Source organism: Centruroides vittatus, unplaced genomic scaffold (assembly GCF_030686945.1).
Source record: "Centruroides vittatus isolate TY-2023 unplaced genomic scaffold, ASM3068694v2 contig_864, whole genome shotgun sequence".
NCBI lineage: Eukaryota > Metazoa > Arthropoda > Arachnida > Scorpiones > Buthidae > Centruroides > Centruroides vittatus.
Genome location: NW_027122564.1, coordinates 294,499 through 300,898, shown reverse-complemented (window position 1 = coordinate 300,898; position 6,400 = coordinate 294,499). Strand labels below are relative to the sequence as shown.

The window sequence follows — 6,400 nt, the reverse complement described above, 5'->3', positions numbered from 1 at the left end:
TAAAAATAATTTACTATAATAACCATGAATTCTTAAGATAATGCTTGTAGCATATAATCATCTATCATTGTAAAATTTTAAAGTTATTTAAATTTTCTCTGGCTTTATTTATGAAATAATTTCAGATATCTTTACTTATTATAAAATAAAATACTATATTTTGAACAGATATTTCCAATTTATGTCAACAATTTATTTACTATTCGAAATGTAAGCAAAAGATGTAAAATGCAAGACACATTGAGTTATAATTAGTAAAAATACATTTTAAATATACAGGAAATCAATCTAATCAAATTAACTAAGATATAATTCAAAAATTGTAATGAAGATACATTGTTTTAATTTATATAGTAAGTGGACTGAGAGATGTTAGCCCCAATAAATGTAAATATAAAATGTTTTTCTTTACATTTTTTTCTATTCTAAAAATGAATAATTTAAAGTAAGCATTTTGATTTTTATGATTCTTGCATTATATGAAATACATATTTTCTTTCTTAAACTGAAATGAAGGATAATTTGACCACTGTCTCCATAGGGGTAAAAGAGTGGAAAAAGAAAAATAATTGTATAAAGATAATAAAAGGAAAATTATTTATTGTATAAAGATTTAACTTTCCAGATTTGAAAAATGGATTTTATTTATAAAACAAGTTATAGAAGTGAATATTTTTGGTCACAAATAGGAATTTTTTGACATTTGTTGCTAATTTATATAAATATATATTGTTTTGACATGTTTCATAAAAACATTGTCTGTTTATAGAATTCAGTTTATTTACAACAGATGAGTTAAAAATCTATGCACATATAAAGTTAATAATTTGTCTTTATGTAAACAAGTAAAAAATATTCTGCATTATATAATTCATAACACCAAAATAAAGAATATAACAACACAGAATTATCAATGGAAGTTATTTTAACAAAATTCTTTGATCTTGATAATACTCTTTGAAACTCAAACTTTTTAATCATATTTTTGATAGTGATATTAGATAATCTGATTTGTTCAATTTATAATAAAATCAAAATTATAAATTGGAAGTCTGTAAGGGAAATGAAAAGGCTTGTGCCTAAATATTTTTTAGTATATAATCTTTATAATAATTTTTTTACAAGTGTACACAATGATTTTTCTATAGAAATAAACATTTTGAATACAACAAAATTATATATTGAATGTAAATTAGCTTATAGTTTAAACATAATAAGCCTCCCTTAGATCAAAATTAAATATTCATCATTAATGTTTTTTCATTTTGTAAATAAGAATTGAATATATCAGATATCAATGAATATCAAAATTTATTTTTTAATGTTATCTTAATTCTCAGTTTTCCTTATTTTAATAAACTATATCAATTACAAATAATTCAGCAAACCTACTAATACATCTAAATAATTTATTAAAATGTGAACTTTGCTGGTACAATGCATAGAATTTTTGAAAGTTGTTTTTTGTCTAATTAAATGATAATATCTCATTAAGGCAACTGTACCTGTCCAATTCAATATCATTTAAATATAAAAATAATTTAGTAAATTGTCAATTAAACTAAATTTTACTGATTAGATAAATAATAATTGTTATTGATAGATGTGTTGCATCTGATGACAATTTTAATGATTATAATTATTTTTTTACAGATATTTCAAAATAATGCAGATACAAATTTTACATATTTAACTCTTATAACTCATAAATAAATGTACACATTATCAGATATCCCATATGAACAGATTAAGAGTCTTTCCAGAAGCTTATTATTTAGATAATCATAAAATTACATACTCATTACGATGATTACGAATACGGTAGATTACTTTGTTTGGATATTCTCAAAGGACATTCTTGTTTACCACAGTTTGTTCCTAATTTGGCAAAGTACATAATACAAAATAAGCATCTATTCAAGCATTATTTGAACATTATGGTTGTAACAAATTACTCTCAAGCTCATTTGTAATATAATAAATTTGACAAATTTATAATTGTTATTACACGTCAGTAATAGTAATGGTTACAGGAAAAAGCTCTTGATGATATTAATTCAGTATTGATTAAAATCTGTTTTAAATTTTAATCAATTAGCAAAACATACAAATGATGAACAAAATATGCGAACACTTTTAACAAATTTTTGAATTTGAATAATTTGATGATGTAAAATTTTTATCAAATAAATTTAAATGAAAGAAAGCTTTTTCTAAAAAATCAACTTAGTCTAATATTTTATTTTTTCTTCTTAAATGGTTATTTAGAAAGTATTATTTTTGAACCTAGGATATTTGAAGTTTCAAAATTTCTGATTTAATTTAGAGTTCAAATTTTAGACACATACAGTTCTGCTCGTGTCTTCTCCTAGGGGAGGTTGGTGGCCAGCAAATACCACGATTCTCTATTGTGAGTCTTATGAATAATTTCTTCAGTATGTAGTCCCATCCATTCCCTAAGGTCATCCATCCAGCCTCGTCTTCTTCCCTCAATCTTTCTTTCTAATGTGAGTTTGGGGATTTCATATTTTTCTCCCCAGTATGTGTCCACAGTATGCTAGTTTTCTCCTCTTTATTATTTTTATTAATTCTCTTTTAGTATCTGCCATCTGTAACACCCTGTCATTAGTGGTCTTGCTTGTCCACTTGATCTTCAACATTCTTCTGATTGTCCACATCTCAAGGCCTCAATTTTCCTCTCCATATCTTTTTGTAGTGTCCATGCCTCACATCCATAAAGCAAAATGAGCCAAATGTAGCATTTTAGCATTTTTAGTCTTAATTGTAGATTTAGTTTTTTTTCACACAGAATGTTTTTCATCTGGTTAAACTTGTCTTTAGCCTGTCCAATTCTGCTTGGGAATCCTTTTGCTACATTGTCTGAATAAAATATGTTTCCCAAATATCAGAAACTATCAACTTGTTCAAGGTTCTCCCCCCTGCATTTCATCTTTATTGTGTGCTTATCTTTACTTATGCACGGTATATGTACAGTACAATATTAATATTTTATTATCGTATTTTATTTTTCAAAACAGAGAGAACTTCCTTACAGAACTATGATTACAGCAAAAGCTTTCTCGGAATCAAAAACAATTTACTTATTTCAAATACAAGGTGCCCCACTCCACTCACCAACTGAGTAAATTATTATAATCTTCATATTGGAAAAAAGGAATAAATGTGACAAAATAAAAGCAGACTTTTTCTTTAGTATTATTGCTTGACTTTCCAGTCACTCAGACAAGAGATTAATGGGTCCTTTAGGAAGTTCAATAATTTCAAATTAATACTATGCAAAGTTTCATTTACAAGCATTTAAATATACTTAATACAATATAATACATAATAATTATTACATATTGCATAGCTTTTATCACCGACATTTCATCACCAGATTATCTACTTTATAGTCTAGCCCTTAAGATCCATAATCCATAAGGTTTTTCATTGTCCTTCAGGTCCATTAAAACACTTATTTCCTATTACTGTATATTTGTATTATAAATACCAATAACCAGTAAAATACTCTTAAGTCCGACCACACTCGAGATACATAACTCTATTTCCCCACCTCTTGACCTTTAGCTATCGAAATTCGATAGTATAGAAATAATCCTTTCAAATTTCAAAATTTTTGGTTCATCCAGTTTGAGATATAATGGAAAATAGATGTCGACACACACACAAACAGAATTTTGTTATCGGCTTTTTCATTTTTGAGCTCCTGGACATTGGCGTAGCCAGGGTTTTGTTATGGGGGGCCTAGTAGAGGCTGTAATTTTCTGGGGAGGGGCACCAGGTTAACTGGGGGGGTCGTGCCCACCCATGCCCCTTCCTGGCTATGCCCATGCTCCTGGAGTCTCAAAACTTCATGAAATGCAAAAAAGGGTCACCGAGATGAAATTTAACTGATTACCATCAGTTAAATTTGGGTAATCAGTTAAATTTCATCTCGGTGACCCTTTCTCTATGTTATATTCTATAACAGCTGGGGAAGTAAAATTTAGATAAATAAACTCTGAAAATTTAGTTTTATTCTCAAAACATTATGGAATATTATTTAGAAAGTATTATTTTTGATTAATTAGAATTAATTAATTAACGCTTCTAAGTTTTAGGCCACTCGATTTTAAGTGGGATACCATGTAGTATAGCCATACTTTTGAAAATGTTGCAACTAAATATATTAATACATTTTCATGCAGACATATTCCAATTAAATAAAGGTATAAGTTTAATGGAATTTATTTATTTATTTTAACTCTTTCCATCCTGTGGGCACTAAGAGAGCATCTTTTAGCAAGCCCATTATGGATTCGGTCAAGCCCACAATGGGGCGACCGGGTGGTGAGGGACGGGGCCCAACATATCCGGATGGACCACCCCCGAAAAATTCCTGGAGATTTTTCAACCTGTTCGGATTCAATATCGGGTTCCTTTTCTGCTTAAGTAAGAAATACGTGTAATGGAAATAATTTATAAACAATTTATAGCATTATATTTAAATATATACATTATTTTGTTATTCTCATATCCTGTCACATTTATTCACATATCGAATTCATAATTCCTAACATATAATCAAATTTAAAGTTTAAGCGCTTTCTTTATAATACAGAAATGCGATAGACTCTTGCTAATCCGGCCCTCAATTTTCCTTCATACCTCATTAAAATATCTTTCTTTCATTTCTTTATTATTTTTTAAAATACTATACATATAGTAAATTTACAATTACTGTATTCTTGTGCATAATTTCGCAATAACAAAGTACAGCTCGAAAAAGAATCGGTACAGAAGGGCGACAGACCACGTCGTTTATTGCGTTTAGTCCCATATACTCGGTAATCCGCCATTCTTCCTCCGGAATGCCGGATTACCGAGAGTTTATTGTAAATATTTTCATCTTATGCAGGAAAAATCAGATACATATTTCCTTCGGTTGAATTAGATTAAAATATATCATCATTCGTATTAATTAACAATATACAGAATAAATTCGAACGATTTCTTCCATTATTGTGCTAATATGCAATTATATTTATGGACATACACGTCCATTCGTCACCTATTTTAAATCCCTATCGATAGTCTGCCACACGAGCGGAGAAATACGAATTTTATCCTAGCTACTTGATAACGCACGTTATAACTCCAGCTAATAAAATAAAATAAAATAAATATATAAAATTAAAATAAAGATTTATAACGGCAATTTAAATAATTAAAAATTTTTGCGGAGAAGTACGATGTTTATGCGGGATGAACGCACGTGCCTGCCAGACGTACTGTACAAGGAATGGCGGGATACACGGTCAACAGATGACAGTCGGCATTCGATCTCAAATGGGTATTATCGGTAATTATTCACGAATTTCTTCTCGGATTATTGACCATAGCGTAAGTTTAGATGGATTTTTACGTTAATATATATACTTTTTTTTTACATAAAATTTCTTATCATCAATGCTATTTTATAGTATCGGTTGGCGAGTTTATCGTACATATTCCATATTTTTCTATTAAATTTACAGATATAAATGTTGATTTAAAGTCTTAATAGGAACTCGATTTATAAATCGGTTTTCTTCTGTTTACATTTTTACTCGATACGAAATTAGGTCACTGTGACTCATGGCCTCGACTCACCTTTCACATAATGTACAGTACCTTTGCATAAATGTTTGTTTACTATCAACCTTTAACGCTATTCTTAATCGTATGAAACATTATAATTTGCTTCTCTCCGAGCTTATAAACGTGTATTAACGTATGTGATGCCAACCTGACTAAATTGCTATTGATGTTAATAAGCGAATATACGCTTAGATTTAATCTAATTTAATAGCATGTAAGATTAAATGATTAAATAACAGTAATTCTAAGAAATGAAAGCCAAATCTTTTTAGTAAATACAAATGATGTTTTAAGCAAAACATGATACATGTAAGTAATACGTTTATATGTAATTCCTAACATGTAATCAAATTTAAAGTTTAAAACACTTTAGTATACAGAAATGCAATGGACTCTTGCTAATCCGACCTCTCAATTCTCCTTCATACCACATTAACTGTAATTAAGAATAATATCAAATATTCCAAACTTTTTGTTGTTGTAAAAAAAAATTATTTTACATGATTTATAAACACTATCATTCTAATACAACAAATGTTATCTATAATATAACACGTTTAAACTCACAAGATTGGAAGTTGTAATATTTACAGATACAGTGATACCTCCAGAGGTCGGATGGCCGAACGGTCAAGGTGACAGCCTGCCGCTCTGGGGGACCCGGGTTCGAAACCGAACGGGTCGAGAAATCCCCAGGAATTTTTCGGGGGTGGTCCGTTCGGATATGTCGGGCCTCGTCCCTCACCACCCGGTCGCCCCA

At 29.2% G+C, this 6,400-nt stretch overlaps 1 protein-coding gene across 2 annotated transcripts in view; it reads left to right on the top strand.

Annotated features, from left to right (window-relative positions):
• Window positions 1–5,249: 5,249 nt before the first annotated feature.
• LOC136982824 (PH and SEC7 domain-containing protein 1-like) overlaps window positions 5,250–6,400 on the top strand; it is a 158,441-nt gene continuing 157,290 nt past the window's right edge. Inside the window, exon 1 of one of the 2 annotated variants that reach the window (XM_067279351.1) lies at window positions 5,250–5,362. The gene's annotated coding sequence lies outside the window, so the exon portion shown is untranslated. Of the gene's footprint in view, window positions 5,404–6,400 lie in introns of both variants that reach the window. The other variant, XM_067279350.1, reaches the window with a different exon arrangement.